Raw genomic sequence first — 17,384 nt, forward strand, 5'->3', positions numbered from 1 at the left:
GACTTCCACACTCGAATATTGGTAAACACGATTCGCAACGTTCAATTGCGGAAATTGAAGTAAGTTACACTCTCGATAGCTCGGCTCATGTCCTTGATGGCAGAGGAATGTCCTTCATCGTTTCCAGAAATCTGATGTTGCTCTTGGTGCGCGGTCAGCCTCTCCTGCTGCTTTTCCCTGGTGGTCCTTCTTGCTGGCTTTAGTCTTTTTCCTGGTGCCAACGGCGTATTAAAGCCCTTTAAATTGTTCAATGGGTGGTGTACGGGGGAAGTCAGTAGGTGTAGGCTTGACTCGGTGGAAGATTTTTCATATTGGTAGGCTTAGTTCCGTACGCTTTGTATTTTCGATGAACCACTCGAAGCATTTAACGCATTTTTGTAGTTTTCTATAGTCGTGTGCCCGTACTCCTGACATCTATGGCATCGCACCACGTCCTGGATTCTTCGAGCATTCTTAACCTTGACCACTTGTTTTCACAGCTTGCGGCGGCTGCCTTTACTGTAGAATCCAACATACTCCCCCTGTTGGAAGCCTGACTTTTAACAGAAACCTTAAGGGCAGCAGGCACAGCTTGTTTACGGCTCTTCGGATGATTCTAGCCGTGGTCTTCAGACCAGCTTTACGATTTACTCCATCCTTCCCAGGAATCAAGTTTATTACCCTACCAAGCGGCCACCGTATGGTAGCAAGCTTTTCGTCTTAAACAAGCAACTTGTCGTTAATGCACAATGCTTTTGTTGGAGTGCGCCATTTAGCTCGCTGTTGTAGTAAGGTGAGGTACTTTTCACGCCATCGGGCCCAGAAGCTGTTGTAGCTGCGGCACACGCTACCAGCCATCCAAGCGGTTGTATTTTAATTTAGTCAAGTCTGGCTCGATGTTGGCTGTTGAAGGACCACTAAGCAGTAGATGAGCAGGGGTCAGGACATCTAGACTTGCTTGGTTCTCTGAAAGTGAGAGTAATGGACGTGAGTTAACAATAGCTGTGATTTGGCAAACAAAAATACGAAGCTCTTCAAAGGTAAGTAAAGAGCGGCCGACAACGATAGATGTGGGGATCGCTAAGCAAGAGATGTTTCAAATCAACCAAGTCATTCTTCGATCCAACGAAGTTTGTTGCGTTGTCGGACCAAATTTGACTGGGTTTGCCGCGAGTGGCGATGAATTATTTTAGGACACTCAGAAGTGCAGCAGTCGATAGGTCCTTAACCAGCTCTAGATGCATTGCCTTGCTGATAAAGCAAATTAAGACGCTGACATAGCACTAGATAGACGGCCATCTATAAACTTCCGACTTATAGAAGAAGGGTCCGAATCGACTCCAGTTACGGTGAAGACTTGGCATCACAGGCTCGACGAAAATAGGCCTCGTTCTGAAGCACCTCACACAAGTACTGACTGCTTTAGTGACTGTTCTCAATCCACCAGTCGCGCAATAATTAACTCGAATTTTTGCTAGGAGTGCACGGGGACCAGTGTGTAGATTCCGCTCATGAAACTGAACGATGATAGCTAAGGTGATTGCATGACGCTGAGGCAGTGTAATATAGTCCAAGGACGAATTGCAAAGCTGGCCACCCACACGGAGGAGGTCACCTTCACCCAGATATGGTACAAGAGATGCGACGGAGCTGGATTTTTTCACATTTCCATGAGAAGGAATCTCCTTGATGTCATCCCACAGAAGAATACGAATGCCGAAATGAATATCTGCCACAGTGAGTCAATGATGCCTTATACGCTTTATGAATTTGTACACATAGCCGAATGAATGTGCTTGCATCCCCGAGTTAATGATTAGTACTCTTTTCCTCAATTTAATGGTTGGAGTTTCAGGCAGCCACACGATTTGCCACGAAAACGTTGAATTTGAAGGGCTCATCTCTTATCCAGGATAGGACAACGGTTGAATCGCACCAGCAATAAAACTAGCTGACAAAGATGCCTATGCGCTTCGCTCCTTCACACCGGCATCGCAAAATGTATTTCATGGAAAGTGTAGCACTTTGGGAAACGATACATGGCGAATGTTGCCAAAACTGGTGCATAGCTCTCTCCGGCTCGTATCACGTGCAATCGGCAAGCTTTAATCCCAATTTGATTTGTCCTTACAAAGCTGTTGAACAAATATCTTTTCCTTAGTTATGACTGGTCCCAAAAGTCCAAGCAGATCATAAAGCTGGGCAACAATAAAGCCAACTGAGCGTCTGCAGGGCTTAACAGTAGAGTCTATAACAGAAAATAATGGCAACTGATCGATCGCTGGCAGCCCGCTATCAGTACATCATTAAGAGAATGTCCAGAATCAGTCGTTGCTGATCAATCAAAAACTTGGTTGTGGTGCTGTCTTCCTTCAGGACGCAATGATGTACTCAACTCTGGACTAGCTCGCGACATGTGATTCAGACCAAGAAACATTTTGATGAATACTGCTCATCCAGAAGCAATTTCCGCCTCAATTTTCGATCAATACTGCGAAAGCGACGATAAGCCTGACCTCTGCACTCCGCTTCAGAGGCAACCGCACTGAATGCTCGCCGGATCGTAAGCGGGAGAAGTTATTGGCAAATTGCTGCTCCCATTCCAACTCTTCTTTGGTGGCTTTTAATACGGCTCTTCCACGTTTTCAACTTCCCAAAAACGCCGAATAAACTCATCCAGACGAATGTCCAAATAGCTAGCATCGCTATCAGGGGTTAGGCCAGCAGTCAACAACGAGATTCTGCGCACAGTCTCAAACCCACCGCCCGCAACTCAACCAAGACGAGTTTTTTGCAGACGACGATTCCTGGGAGTAGCACAATTTGCCCAACAGACAATTATTCAATTCAATTCAACCTTACATTAGAGGGAATTTTCCAGTCTGATGTATTGATGATGAAACTATGCTTACTGTTGTAAATTGTTGGAGTCACAAGAGTATCAACGGTGGTTGAATAATCTGAGTCTTGTGAATTAATGCGAATTTTTACAGCTGATCCTTCAATAAAGATCTCTGTATCTCCGAGACCCATGACAAATGTCGACGACCTGGTTTTCCATAACTGAAGTATCTGTATGAAACGGTATGTGATCATATGCAACAGGGAGCCTGAGTTTAGTTAGGCCCTACAGGAAACCAAGGAACCAGAACTATTTTTTACCAGTATCAATGCAGTGGCCAGGAGCACAACACCAGACTGAAGACCTTGGACAGCAAGCGACGTAATGGAGTGAGAGTGTGTCGAAGTGGCGGCGCCCAAATCAACCGATGTATGTAATGGAGTCGACGCTTCAGCTTCTCTTGAAGCAGTAAAATGAAACAGTGTATGATACTTTCCTCCTCGACAATGACTACTACTGCTAGGCCGAGTTTGGTGACCCTTCTTTAGGCACTTGCAACAAAGGGCCAGTTTCTTAACTTCGTTAAGCTGAAGGGATGGAGACAAGTTTCCAAATTTACTACATGTGTAGATCCCGTGACCAGACCTTTCAATATTAGACAGGTCGGTATCCTTGTCGACAACTGAGTCAAATATCGCGATGAAGTCCGAATATTCGGTATAGTCACCGGAAAACTTTGGTAACTTAAGCTGTGGCAGGCGCGTTCTGTTGGCCAGGATCACGGTTTGGTTTGACAAGTCCTTATGACGAAGAAAGGTTGAGTAGCGAATATTAAGCGAACGCGAGCTTGAACTATGGCAATAAACTCGTCAAAATCATCGCGAAATTTGCTGCCAATTTCATCGAAATTTAGTTCCTCTAGCGAGTTATGCGCGGCATTAAAGACAGACTTAATTTGCATTAAGCGTACTTTTAATTCCAAAGCACACCTTCCTTCTTAGCTGTAGGCTCCAATAACGTCCCCGGACGGGAAAATAAAACACCTTCATCGTGTCGGTGATGCCATTAGAAAATTGTGTATTCTAATTTACATTTAATTTTTATTATATAATAGCATATATAATAAAGACGACACTAATTTTTGTTGTCATTAATATATAAATAAATATATATAGTAATTACGTTTAAACAATGTTTAGCAAGTTCGATCAGCGAGGTAAAGACCCAAAAGTTTTAAAGTTAATCTGCACGAACAATACATATGGTACTTTTCCCCTTTCGAGCCTAAACACCCTCATCAGTCTTGGTATATTTAATCGCAAACTTTTGAAACACGATTCACCGATTAACCCATGTAAGGTCCAAAAAACTTTCAAAATGTAGATCCTCCACATGGTTAAAAACAACCACAAATTGTTAAAACAGAGATTTTGTAATATTATTGCTTATGGTACTGGATCAAAACTAGCATACATGTTTATTACAACACAGTTGGCTTAGGTTTTGTTTCGCCGAGCCTTTTTGTGAAAAGCGGTTTTTTTAAATAGGGCTGCATCGCCACGTGGGTAGATGATCCTGAAGGATGCCATGTGATCCATAAGCCTTGCAAGTCGGCTGTCAATCATTAATTCCCAAACCTTCGACAAGGAAGGTAGGAGACTGATCGGTCTATATGACTCAGAGTCAGATTCCGTCTTGCCCGACTTATGGGTACTCGCTAACTTTCCCTAGGCGGGAAGTGTTGCGTGCTTAATATGTCGTTGACGATCAACGTTATAAAAGGGTGCGCGCGTATTGGCTGGGCCTTCAGGGCGGTGTGGCATATTCCATCATGGCCCCTCCTCCACGCGGATGGACCGATAGGTGGTGCCATCAGTCTGCAATGCTTGAGTAGTCTCATCGAGCTCTTCGGGGTAGGCCGAATCGAATGGTGAAAACCGTTCTTCAAGGTAAGCAGTATGTAAGGCAGTAGAGTGGGGATTTCTAGTTCAATTTGCTTAATAAGTTCACTCGTTCATTTTCTGGGCCGGTCATTTATTTCACTCGTTCAGTTATTCAGTCGGTCACGAACGATAAATTCTGCTCAGCTATTCTGCGGTCAAGAAATATTTGCCTAGTTCAGTTATGCAGTGAATGATGACCGATTATATTTCTGTTCAGTTAGTTTTCATGGTTTCAGTTGCAAAAAATATGTTTCACTTTCTTATTAATTAATTAATAGATACTTATAAGCTGCAAGTTACAACTCAACAAAACAAAAGTGAAATTAAAATCCCGCTATCTTTTATGTTTATTAAAAACTGAACATATCAAAGGAATGTATCGTTCAGGAACGGCTGAGCTGCTGAGTTTTATATATCGTTTATGACCTACTGAACGAGTTTCAAATATATATGTATCGTTCATGACTGACTGAACGATTACAGAATACATCGTTCATGACCGACTGAATAGCTGAACGAGTGAACTAAATGATCGATTTAGTTCACTTATTACTGAATAAGTTCAGTAGTTCATTTTAATGACCCGTTCAATCGAACTTGGTCTGAACTAAACGACACAACTCTATAAGGCAGTCTTTACCATTATTGCGAAGAAGGTGAACGGCTCTACAGGGTTGACGCTTCAGATTTCTTGTGGCTCGCCAATACGAGTATCCTGAGTCATATGTGTAGATCATGCTACAAGCATCAGTGGAGACTTTTACACTCGAATATTGGTAAACACGATTCGCAACGCTCAATTGCGGAAAGTGAAGTTACTCTCTCGATAGCTCGGCTCATGTCCTTGATGGCAGAGGAATGTCCTTCATCGTTTCCAGAAATCTGCTGTTGCTCTTGGTGCGCAGTCAGCCTCTCCTGCTGCTTTTCCCTCAGAAGTCTATGTAGCCTACCTGCGGTGGTCCTTCTCGCTGGCTTTAGTCTTTTTCCTGGTGTCAGCGGCGTATTAAAGCCCTTTAAATTGTTCAATGGGTGGTGTACGGGGGAAGTCAGTAGGTGTAGGCTTGACTCGGTGGAAGATTTTTCATATTGGTAGGCTTGGTTCCGTACGCTTTGTATTTTCGATGAACCACTCGAAGCATTTAACGCATTTTTGTAGTTTTCTATAGTCGTGTGCCCGTACTCCTGACATCTATGGCATCGCACCACGTCCTGGATTCTTCGAGCATTCTTAACCTTGACCACTTGTTTTCACAGCTTCCGGCGGCTGCCTTTACTGTAGAATCCAACATACTCCCCCTGTTGGAAGCCTGACTTTTAACAGAAACCTTAAGGGCAGCAGGCACAGCTTGTTTACGGCTCTTCGGATGATTCTAGCCGTGGTCTTCAGACCAGCTTTACGATTTACTCCATCCTTCCCAGGAATCAAGTTAATTACCCTACCAAGCGGCCACCGCATGGTAGCAAGATTTTCGTCTTAAACAAGCAACTTGTCGTTAATGCACAATGCTTTTGTTGGAGTGCGCCATTTAGCTCGCTGTAGTAAGGTGAGGTACTCTTCACGCCATCGGCCCCAGAAGCTGTTGTAGCTGCCGCACACGCTACCAGCCATCCAAGCGGTTGTATTTTAATTTAGTCAAGTCTGGCTCGATGTTGGCTGTTGAAGGACCACTAAGCAGTAGATGAGCAGGAGTCAGGACATCTAGACTCGCTTGGTTCTTTGAAAGTGAGAGTAATGGACGTGAGTTAACAATAGCTGTGAATTGGCAAACAAAAATACGAAGCTCTTCAAAGGTAAGTAAAGAGCGGCCGACAACGATAGAAATGGTGCTTGGCTGCCGAACTGCTTCCATGTGGGGATCGCTAAGCAAGAGATGTTTCAAATCAACCAGGTCATTCTTCGATCCAACGAAGTTTGTTGCGTTGTCGGACCAAATTTGACTGGGTTTGCTGCGAGTGGCGATGAATTGTTTTAGGACACTCAGAAATGCAGCAGTCGATAGGTCCTTAACCAGCTCTAGATGCATTGCCTTGCTGATAAAGCAAATTAAGACGCTGACATAGCACTAGATAGACGGCCATCTATAAACTTCCGACTTATAGAAGAAGGGTCCGCAATAATCGACTCCAGTTACGGTGAAGACTTGGCATCACAGGCTCGACGAAAATAGGCATCGTTCTGAAGCACCTCACACAAGTACTGACTGCTTTAGTGACTGTTCTCAATCCACCAGTCGCCCAATAATTAACTCGAATTTTTGCTAGGAGTGCACGGGGACCAGTGTGTAGATTCCGCTCATGAAACTGAACGATGATAGCTAAGGTGATTGCATGACGCTGAGGCAGTGTAATATAGTCCAAGGACGAATTGCAAAGCTGGCCACCCACACGGAGGAGGTCACCTTCACCCAGATATGGTACAAGAGATGCGACGAAGCTGGATTTTTTCACATTTCCATGAGAAGGAATCTCCTTGATGTCATCCCACAGAAGAATACGAATGCCGAAATGAATATCTGCCACAGTGAGTCAATGATGCCTTATACGCTTTATGAATTTGTACACATAGCCGAATGAATGTGCTTGCATCCCAGAGTTAATGATTAGTACTCTTTTCCTCAATTTAATGGTTGGAGTTTCAGGCAGCCACACGATTTGCCACGAAAACGTTGAATTTGAAGGGCTCATCTCTTATCCAGGATAGGACAACGGTTGAATCGCACCAGCAATAAAACTAGCTGACAAAGATGCCTATGCGCTTCGCTCCTTCACACCGGCATCGCAAAATGTATTTCATGGAAAGTGTAGCACTTTGGGAAACGATACATGGCGAATGTTGCCAAAACTGGTGCATAGCTCTCTCCGGCTCGTATCACGTGCAATCGGCAAGCTTTAATCCCAATTTGATTTGTCCTTACAAAGCTGTTGAACAAATATCTTTTCCTTAGTTATGACTGGTCCCAAAAGTCCAAGCAGATCATAAAGCCGGGCAACAATAAAGCCAACTGAGCTTCTGCAGGGCTTAATAGTAGAATCTATAACAGAAAATAATGGCAACTGATCGATCGCTGGCAGCCCGCTATCAGTACATCATTAAGAGAATGTCCAGAATCAGTCGTTGCTGATCAATCAAAAACTTGGTTGTGGTGCTGTCTTCCTTCAGGACGCAATGATGTACTCAACTCTGGACTAGCTCGCGACATGTGATTCAGACCAAGAAACATTTTGATGAATACTGCTCATCCAGAAGCAATTTCCGCCTCAATTTTCGATCAATACTGCGAAAGCGACGATAAGCCTGACCTCTGCAGTCCGCTTCAGAGGCAACCGCACTGAATGCTCGCCGGATCGTAAGCGGGAGAAGTTATTGGCAAATTGCTGCTCCCATTCCAACTCTTCTTTGGTGGCTTTTAATACGGCTCTTCCAAGTTTTCAACTTCCCAAAAACGCCGAATAAACTCATCCAGACGAATGTCCAAATAGCTAGCATCGCTATCAGGAGTTAGGCCAGCAGTCAACAACGAGATTCTGCGCACAGTCTCAAACCCACCACCCGCAACCCAACCAAGACGAGTTTTTTGCAGAAGACGATTGCTGGGAATAGCACAATTTGCCCAACAGACAATTATTCAATTCAATTCAACCTTACATTAGAGGGAATTTTCCAGTCTGATGTATCGATGATGAAACTATGCTTACTGTTGTAAATTGTTGGAGTCACAAGAGTATCAACGGTGGTTGAATAATCTGAGTCTTGTGAATTAATGCGAATTTTTACAGCTGATCCTTCAATAAAGATCTCTGTATCTCCGAGACCCATGACAAATGTCGACGACCTGGTTTTCCATAACTGAAGTATCTGTATGAAACGGTATGTGATCATATGCAACAGGGAGCCTGAGTTTAGTTAGGCCCTACAGGAAACCAAGGAACCAGAACTATTTTTTACCAGTATCAATGCAGTGGCCAGGAGCACAACACCAGACTGAAGACCTTGGACAGCAAGCGACGTAATGGAGTGAGAGTGTGTCGAAGTGGCGGCGCCCAAATCAACCGATGTATGTAATGGAGTCGACGCTTCAGCTTCTCTTGAAGCAGTAAAATGAAACAGTGTATGATGCTTTCCTCCACGACAATGACTACTACTTCTAGGCCGAGTTTGGTGACCCTTCTTTAGGCACTTGCAACAAAGGGCCAGTTTCTTAACTTCGTTAAGCTGAAGGGATTGAGACAAGTTTCCAAATTTACTACATGTGTAGATCCCGTGACCAGACCTTTCAATATTAGACAGGTCGGTATCCTTGTCGACAACTGAGTCAAATATCGCGATGAAGTCCGAATATTCGGTATAGTCACCGGAAAACTTTGGTAACTTAAGCTGTGGCAGGCGCGTTCTGTTGGCCAGGATCACGGTTTGGTTTGACAAGTCCTTATGACGAAGAAAGGTTGAGTGGCGAATATTAAGTGAACGCAAGCTTGAACTATGGCAATAAACTCGTCAAAATCATCGCGAAATTTGCTGCCAATTTCATCGAAATTTAGTTCCTCTAGCGAGTTATGCGCGGCATTAAAGACAGACTTAATTTGCATTAAGCGCACTTTTAATTCCAAAGCACAAGAGCTGTTAATTTTATCCTCAGATAATTCATTTTCACTTGGTTCGCTCGAACAATGCAGCCGCCTTGCGCTTAAGAAAGGATACCCTGTTTGCCTGCATATCATTTGTGTTCTTGGCTTGCACCATTTTTTCACAAGCACAAAATCAGAGCACCAAACTGGGGACCAACATGCGATGAATTGTGCAGCTGCTTATGACCAAGCGTATCTATGTATATAAGCTGAGCCGAATGACCGCGCAAGAGAAAGAGGACGAAAACTATCGGCGTTTATGTATTAGCGAATATTTGGGACCTATAAGTTGTCAGCTCACACAGGGGGTTTGCACTTGCCTAATTATAACAAGTTACGATGATTGTTTCACTTGAATAATCACAATTTTAATTTTGTAATACATTTATTTTGCTTATATACACTGCAGTGTTGAATCTCGCCGGGGCCTCTAAACGTTGAGTTACTAAGGTTTTTTAGCAACTGTTTGGAACCTAAGCCATGCGATAACTAAATATTTGGCTTTTCACAACAACACGTATGATTTAGTTAGTTTATCAAATTTATATAAATTACAAGGTTTTTTGGCTGTGGCTCAGAAATAGTTCTTCGCTTCGCCCCGATCAACAACGAACTGAGCTGATAAAAGGGAATATGCAAGATTGTAGAAGCTGCGACAAGTGCAAGTGAGGCTTGTCAACCTTGTTCATAATAAACAGCTGTTTCACTAGACTAACTTAATGACCTCTTCTTATGATTGCATGAATGTTTGCTTATGCTGATTTGATACGGCTGCTGCAGAATCCAACATAGTCCTCCAGGTTAACCCTTTAGGTTTTCCTCCGTCTGTTTTGCTATGAATTGGTTCTTATTGAGGCTGACTACCTCACAACAGGTTCAAGTTACTTCTGGTGTCCCTCAAGGTAGTCATCTTGGACCTTCACTCTATACTCTTTTTATAAATGATCTCCTATCGGGTTTAAAACATGCGCATGTATTTCTTTCTGTATGTGGACGATGTGAAACCTATTCTTTCATACACTTATTCCCTGCATCATTCTCATATACAAGAAGTATTTTAACGCAAAGTAACCTTGGTGAGCGGACAATTAGCTGTATCTAAATTTTTCAAGGTGTATGTTTATGACCTTCAATCGTACCACACCATTTCTTGTCAGTTATATAATCGACAATGTTTCATTGTAAGAGTTAATGACCAAGACATTCTTTTTTATTCCAAGCTCTGAGTCAATCTTCATATAGATACCATCGTTAATGAGTCCGAACGTGTTGAACGTCCCCTTCATAGCCTGTCTTGTTCGTCCTATCCTTAAATACTGCTCTTGCAGCTGGTTTCCGCAGTATAACAATAGCCAGAATCGTATTGAACGAGCTTAAAATTAGGACACCAATATTCGGTTGCCATCCTACTCCAGCAGGCTTCTTCTTCTTGATCTTCGGTTTTGAATCCACCGTAGGACAATCCTCGGTGTTATTTTCCTACATAATTTGATTGTTGGCGAGATAGATTCCGTGTATACGTACCAGGAATTATCGCTCTTTGTTCCTACCAACATACGTGCACGACAGATAATGCTATGCACAATTCTTTAAGCGTGTTATGCAATATATGCACAAATTTATAACATATTTTCTTCATACCTACCTTTATGAACTCATTGACCATGAGTAGGGGCTTAGCTTGCCGGACAGACTATAAATTTCGCCCACCGGGTCGGTGATTTTCAATCACTATCCCACTATAATACTTTACATTCTATATATCTAGTATAAATTTCCTTACTTTATTAATAACTTTCTTATTTCTTTTTTGCTTTTTATTTTATTTTCCTAAATAATATAGTGAATAAGGAATATTATGAATTTTTACTTAAGAGCACTATTTTCTCTACTAACACCTTCCTTCTTAGCTGTAGGCTCCAATAACGTCACCGGACAGGAAAATAAAACACCTTCATCGTGTCGGTGATGCCATTAGAAAATTGTGTATTCTAATTTACATTTAATTTTTATTATATAATAGCATATATAATAAAGACGACAGTAATTTTTGTTGTCATTAATATATAAATAAATATATATAGTAATTACGTTTAAACAAGGTTTAGCAAATTCGATCAGCGAGGTAAAAACCCAAAAGTTTTAAAGTTAACCTGCACGAACAATACATATGGTACTTTTCCCCTTTCGAGCCTAAACACCCTCACCAGTCTTGGTATATTTAATCCCAAACTTTTGAAACACGATTCACCAATAAACCCATGTTAAGTCCGAAAAACTTTTAATATGTGGATCCTCCACATGGTTAAAAACAACCATAAATTGTTAAAACAGAGATTTTGTAATATTATTGTTTATGGTACTGAATCAAAACTAGCATATATGTTTATTACAACACAGTTGGCTAAGGTTTTGTTTCGCCGAGCCTTTTTGTGAAAAGCGGTTTTTTTAAATAGGGCTGCATCGTCACGTAGGTAGGTGATCCTGAAGGATGCCATGTGATCCATAAGCCTTGCAAGTCGGTTGTCAATCATTAATTCCCAAATCTTCGACAAGGAAGGTAGGAGACTGATCGGTCTATATGACTCAGAGTCAGATTCCGTCTTGCCCGACTTATGGGTACTCGCTAACTTCCCTTAGGCGGGAATTGTTGCGTGCTTAATATGTCGTTGAAGATCAACGTTATAAAAGGGTGCGGGCGTATTGGCTGGGCCTTCAGGGCGGTGTGGCATATTCCATCATGGCCCCTCCTCCACGCGGATGGACCGATAGGTGGTGCCATCTTAAGTAGAGTCTGCAATGCTTGAGTAGTCTCATCGAGCTCTTCGGGGTAGGCCGAATCGAATGGTGAAAACCGTTCTTCAAGATAAGCAGTATATAAGGCAGTAGAGTGGGGATTTCTAGTTCAATTTGCTGAATAAGTTCACTCGTTCATTTTCTGGGCCGGTCATTTAGTTCACTCGTTCAGTTATTCAGTCGGTCACGAACGATAAATTCTGCTCAGCTATTCTGCGGTCAAGAAATATTTGCCTAGTTCAGTTATGCAGTGAATGATGACCGATTATATTTCTGTTCAGTAAGTTTTCATGGTTTCAGTTGCAAAAAATATGTTTCACTTTCTTATTAATTAATTAATAGATACTTAAAAGCTGCAAGTTACAACTCAACAAAACAAAAGTGAAATTAAAATCCCGCTATCTTTTATGTTTATTAAAAACTGAACATATCAAAGGAATGTATCGTTCAGGAACGGCTGAGCTGCTGAGTTTTATATATCGTTTATGACCTACTGAACGAGTTTCAAATATATATGTATCGTTCATGCCTGACTGAACGATTACAGAATACATCGTTCATGACCGACTGAATAGCTGAACGAGTGAACTAAATGATCGATTTAGTTCACTTATTACTGAATAAGTTCAGTAGTTCATTTTAATGACCCGTTCAATCGAACTTGGTCTGAACTAAACGACACAACTCTATAAGGCAGTCTTTACCATTACCAAAATATGTATCGTTCATGACTGACTGAACGATTACAGAATACATCGTTCATGACCGACTGAATAGCTGAACGAGTGAACTAAATGATCGATTTAGTTCACTTATTACTGAATAAGTTCAGGAGTTAATTTTAATGACCCGTTCAATCGAACTTGGTCTGAACTAAACAACACAACTCTATAAGGCAGTCTTTACCATTATTGCGAAGAAGGTGAACGGCTCTACAGGGTTGACGCTTCAGATTTCTTGTGGCTCGCCAATACGAGTATCCTGAGTCATATGTGTAGATCATGCTACAAGCATCAGTGGAGACTTTTACACTCGAATATTGGTAAACACGATTCGCAACGCTCAATTGCGGAAAGTGAAGTTACTCTCTCGATAGCTCGGCTCATGTCCTTGATGGCAGAGGAATGTCCTTCATCGTTTCCAGAAATCTGCTGTTGCTCTTGGTGCGCAGTCAGCCTCTCCTGCTGCTTTTCCCTCAGCAGTCTATGTAGCCTACCTGCGGTGGTCCTTCTCGCTGGCTTTAGTCTTTTTCCTGGTGCCAGCGGCGTATTAAAGCCCTTTAAATTGTTCAATGGGTGGTGTACGGGGGAAGTCAGTAGGTGTAGGCTTGACTCGGTGGAAGATTTTTCATATTGATAGGCTTGGGGGCTCCCGTACGCTTTGTATTTTCGATGAACCACTCGAAGCATTTAACGCATTTTTGTAGTTTTCTATAATCGTGTGCCCGTACTCCTGACATCTATGGAATCGCACCACGTCCTGGATTCTTCGAGCATTCTTAACCTTGTCCACTTGCTTTCACAGCTTCCGGCGGCTGCCTTTACTGTAGAATCCAACATACTCCCCCTGTTGGAAGCCTGACTTTCAACAGAAACCTTTAGGGCAGCAGGCACAGCTTGTTTACGGCTCTTCGGATGATTCTAGCCGTGGTCTTCAGACCAGCTTTACGATTTACTCCATCCTTCCCAGGAATCAAGTTAATTACCCTACCAAGCGGCCACCGCATGGTAGCAAGATTTTCGTCTTAAACAAGCAACTTGTCGTTAATGCACAATGCTTTTGTTGGAGTGCGCCATTTAGCTCGCTGTAGTAAGGTGAGGTACTCTTCACGCCATCGGCCCCAGAAGCTGTTGTAGCTGCCGCACACGCTACCAGCCATCCAAGCGGTTGTATTTTAATTTAGTCAAGTCTGGCTCGATGTTGGCTGTTGAAGGACCACTAAGCAGTAGATGAGCAGGAGTCAGGACATCTAGACTCGCTTGGTTCTTTGAAAGTGAGAGTAATGGACGTGAGTTAACAATAGCTGTGAATTGGCAAACAAAAATACGAAGCTCTTCAAAGGTAAGTAAAGAGCGGCCGACAACGATAGAAATGGTGCTTGGCTGCCGAACTGCTTCCATGTGGGGATCGCTAAGCAAGAGATGTTTCAAATCAACCAGGTCATTCTTCGATCCAACGAAGTTTGTTGCGTTGTCGGACCAAATTTGACTGGGTTTGCTGCGAGTGGCGATGAATTGTTTTAGGACACTCAGAAATGCAGCAGTCGATAGGTCCTTAACTAGCTCTAGGTGCATTGCCTTGCTGGTAACGCAAATTAAGACGCTGACGTAGAACTAGATGGACGGCCATCTTCGAACTTCCGACTTATAGAAGAAGGGTCCGCAATAATCGACTCCAGTTACGGTGAAGACTTGCCATCACAGGCACGACGAAAATAGGCCTCGTTCTGAAACACCTCACACAAGTACTGACTGCTTTAGTGACTGTTCTCAATCCACCAGTCGCCCAATAATTAACTCCAATTTTTGCTAGGAGTACACGGGGACCAGTGTGTAGATTCCGCTCATGAAACTTAACGATGATAGCTAAGGTAATTCCATGACGCCGAGGCAGTATAATATAGTCCAAGGACGAATTGCAAAGCTGGCCACCTACACGGAGGAGGTCACCTTCAACCAGATATGGTACAAGAGATGCGACGGAGCTGGATTTTTTAACATTTCCATAAGAGGAATCTCCTTGATGTCATCCCACAAAAGAATACGAATGCCGAGATGAATATCTGCAACAGTGAGTCAATGATCCCTTATACGCTTTATGAATTTGTACACATAGCCGAATATACGTGCTTGCATCCCAGAGATAAATCTGCATGTGCAGACATAATGATAAGTACTCTTTTCCTCAATTCAATGGTTGGAGTTTCAGGCAGACAGAACGCCGGCCAATTTACGCGATAATCTAAAAGATACGGTGGACCATGCAACCAGAACTCCGACTGGGCTAGGATGTAGGGAGCTGTGCCTCTAGAAAGAATGTCAGCTGGATTTCTGTCCGTCGGAACATATCGGTACTCCATACTGGCTGTGAGTTCATGTATGACAGCCACACGATTTGCCACGAAAACGTTTGAATTTGAAGGGCTCATATCTTATCCAGGATAGGACAACGGTCGAATCGCACCAGCAATAAAACTGGCTGACAAAGATGCCTGTGCGCTTCGCTCCACATAATTCCAGTTTTGGGACGGTCAATGTTTTTATTGGCGCAACTTGAGACCTGGAGCAAAGGATACGATTTGTGGCTAGTGTACTTCATGCCACCACGTAGATGCAGGCTCCATAGGCCTTCACACTGGCATCGCAAAATCCATGTATTTCATGGAAAGTGTAGCACTTTGGGAAACGATACATGGCGAATGTTGCGAAAACTGGTGGATAGCTCTCTCCAGGTCGTATCACGTGCAATCGGCAAGCTTTAATCCCAATTTGATTTGTCCTTACAAAGCTGTTGTACAAATATCTTTTCCTTAGTTATGACTTTTGAGACCAGTCCAAGCGGATCATAAAGCCGGGCAACAATAAACCGAACTGAGCTTCTAACAGTAGAATCTAGAACAGAAAATAATGGCAACTGATCGATCGCTGGCACCCCGCTATCAGTACATCATTAAGAGAATGTCCAGAATCAGTCGTTACTGATCCATCAAAATCTTGGTTGTGGTGCTGTCTTCCTTCAGGACGCAATGATGTGGGAGGAAAATTTTACAACACCTACTGAACTCTGGACTAGCTTGCGACATGTGATTCAAGCCAAGAAACTTTTTGATGAATACTGCTCATCCAGAAGCATTTTCCAACGCAATTTTCGACGATAAGCCTGACCCCTGCACTCCGCTTCAGAGGCAACCGCACTGAATGCTCGCCGGATCGTAACCGGGAGAAGTTATTGGCAAAGTGCTGCTCCCATTGCAACTCTTCTTTGGTGGCTTTTAATACGGCTCTTCCAAGTTTTCAACTTCCCAAAAACGCCAAATAAACTCATCCAGACGAAAGTCCAAATAGCTAGCATCGCTATCAGGAGTTAGGCCAGCAGCCAATAACGAGATTCTGCGCATAGTCTCAAACCCACCGCCCGCAACCCAACCTAGATAAGAGGGAATATATACGAGGGAATTTTCCAGTCTGTTGTATCGATGATGAAACTATGCTGACTGTTGTTAATTGGAGTCACAACGGTGGCTGAATAATCTGAGTTTTGTGAATTAATGTGAATTTTTACAGCTGATCCTTCAGTAGAGATCTTTGTATCTCGAGACCCATGACCATGATGTCGACGACCTGCTTTTCCATAACTGAAGTCTCTGTGTGAAACGGTATGTGATCATGTGCAACAGCGAGCCTGAGTTTAGTTAGGCCCTACAGGAAAGCAAGGAACCAGAACTATTCTTTACCAGTATCAATGCAGTGGCCAGGAGCACAACACCAGACTGAAGAGAGTGTGTCGAAGTGGCGGCGCCCAAATCAACCGATGTATGTAATGGTGTCGACGCTTCAGCTTCTCTTGACGCAGCAAAATGAAACAGTGTTTGATGCTATCCTCCACGACAATAACTACTACTGTTAGACCGAGTTTGCTGACCCTTCTTTAGGCACTTGTAACAAAGGGCCAGTTTCTTGACTTCCTTATACCGAAGGGATGGAAACAATCTTCCAAATTTACTACATGTGTAGATCCCGTGACCAGACCTTTCAATATTGGACAATCCGAATATTCGGTATAGTCACCGGAAAACTTTGGTAACTTAAGCTGTGGCAGGCGCGTTCTGTTGGCCAGGATCACGGTTTGGTTTGACAAGTCCTCATGACGAAGAAAGGTTGAGTGGGGAATATTAAGCGAACGCGAGCTTCAACTATGGCAATAACCTCGTAAAAATCTTCGCGAAATTTGCTGCCAATTTCATCGAAATTTAGCTCCTCTAGCGAGTTATACGCGGCATTAAAGACAGACTTAATTTGCATTAAGCGCACTTTTAATTCCAAAGCACAAGAGCTGTTAATTTTATCCTCAGATAATTCATTTTCACATGGTTCGCTCGAACAATGCAGCCGCCTAGCGCTTAAGAAAGGATACCCTGTTTGCCTGCATATCATTTGTGTTCTCGGCTTACACCATTTTTTCACAAGCACAAAATCAGA

Source organism: Drosophila virilis, unplaced genomic scaffold, assembly GCF_030788295.1.
Source record: "Drosophila virilis strain 15010-1051.87 unplaced genomic scaffold, Dvir_AGI_RSII-ME tig00001590, whole genome shotgun sequence".
NCBI lineage: Eukaryota > Metazoa > Arthropoda > Insecta > Diptera > Drosophilidae > Drosophila > Drosophila virilis.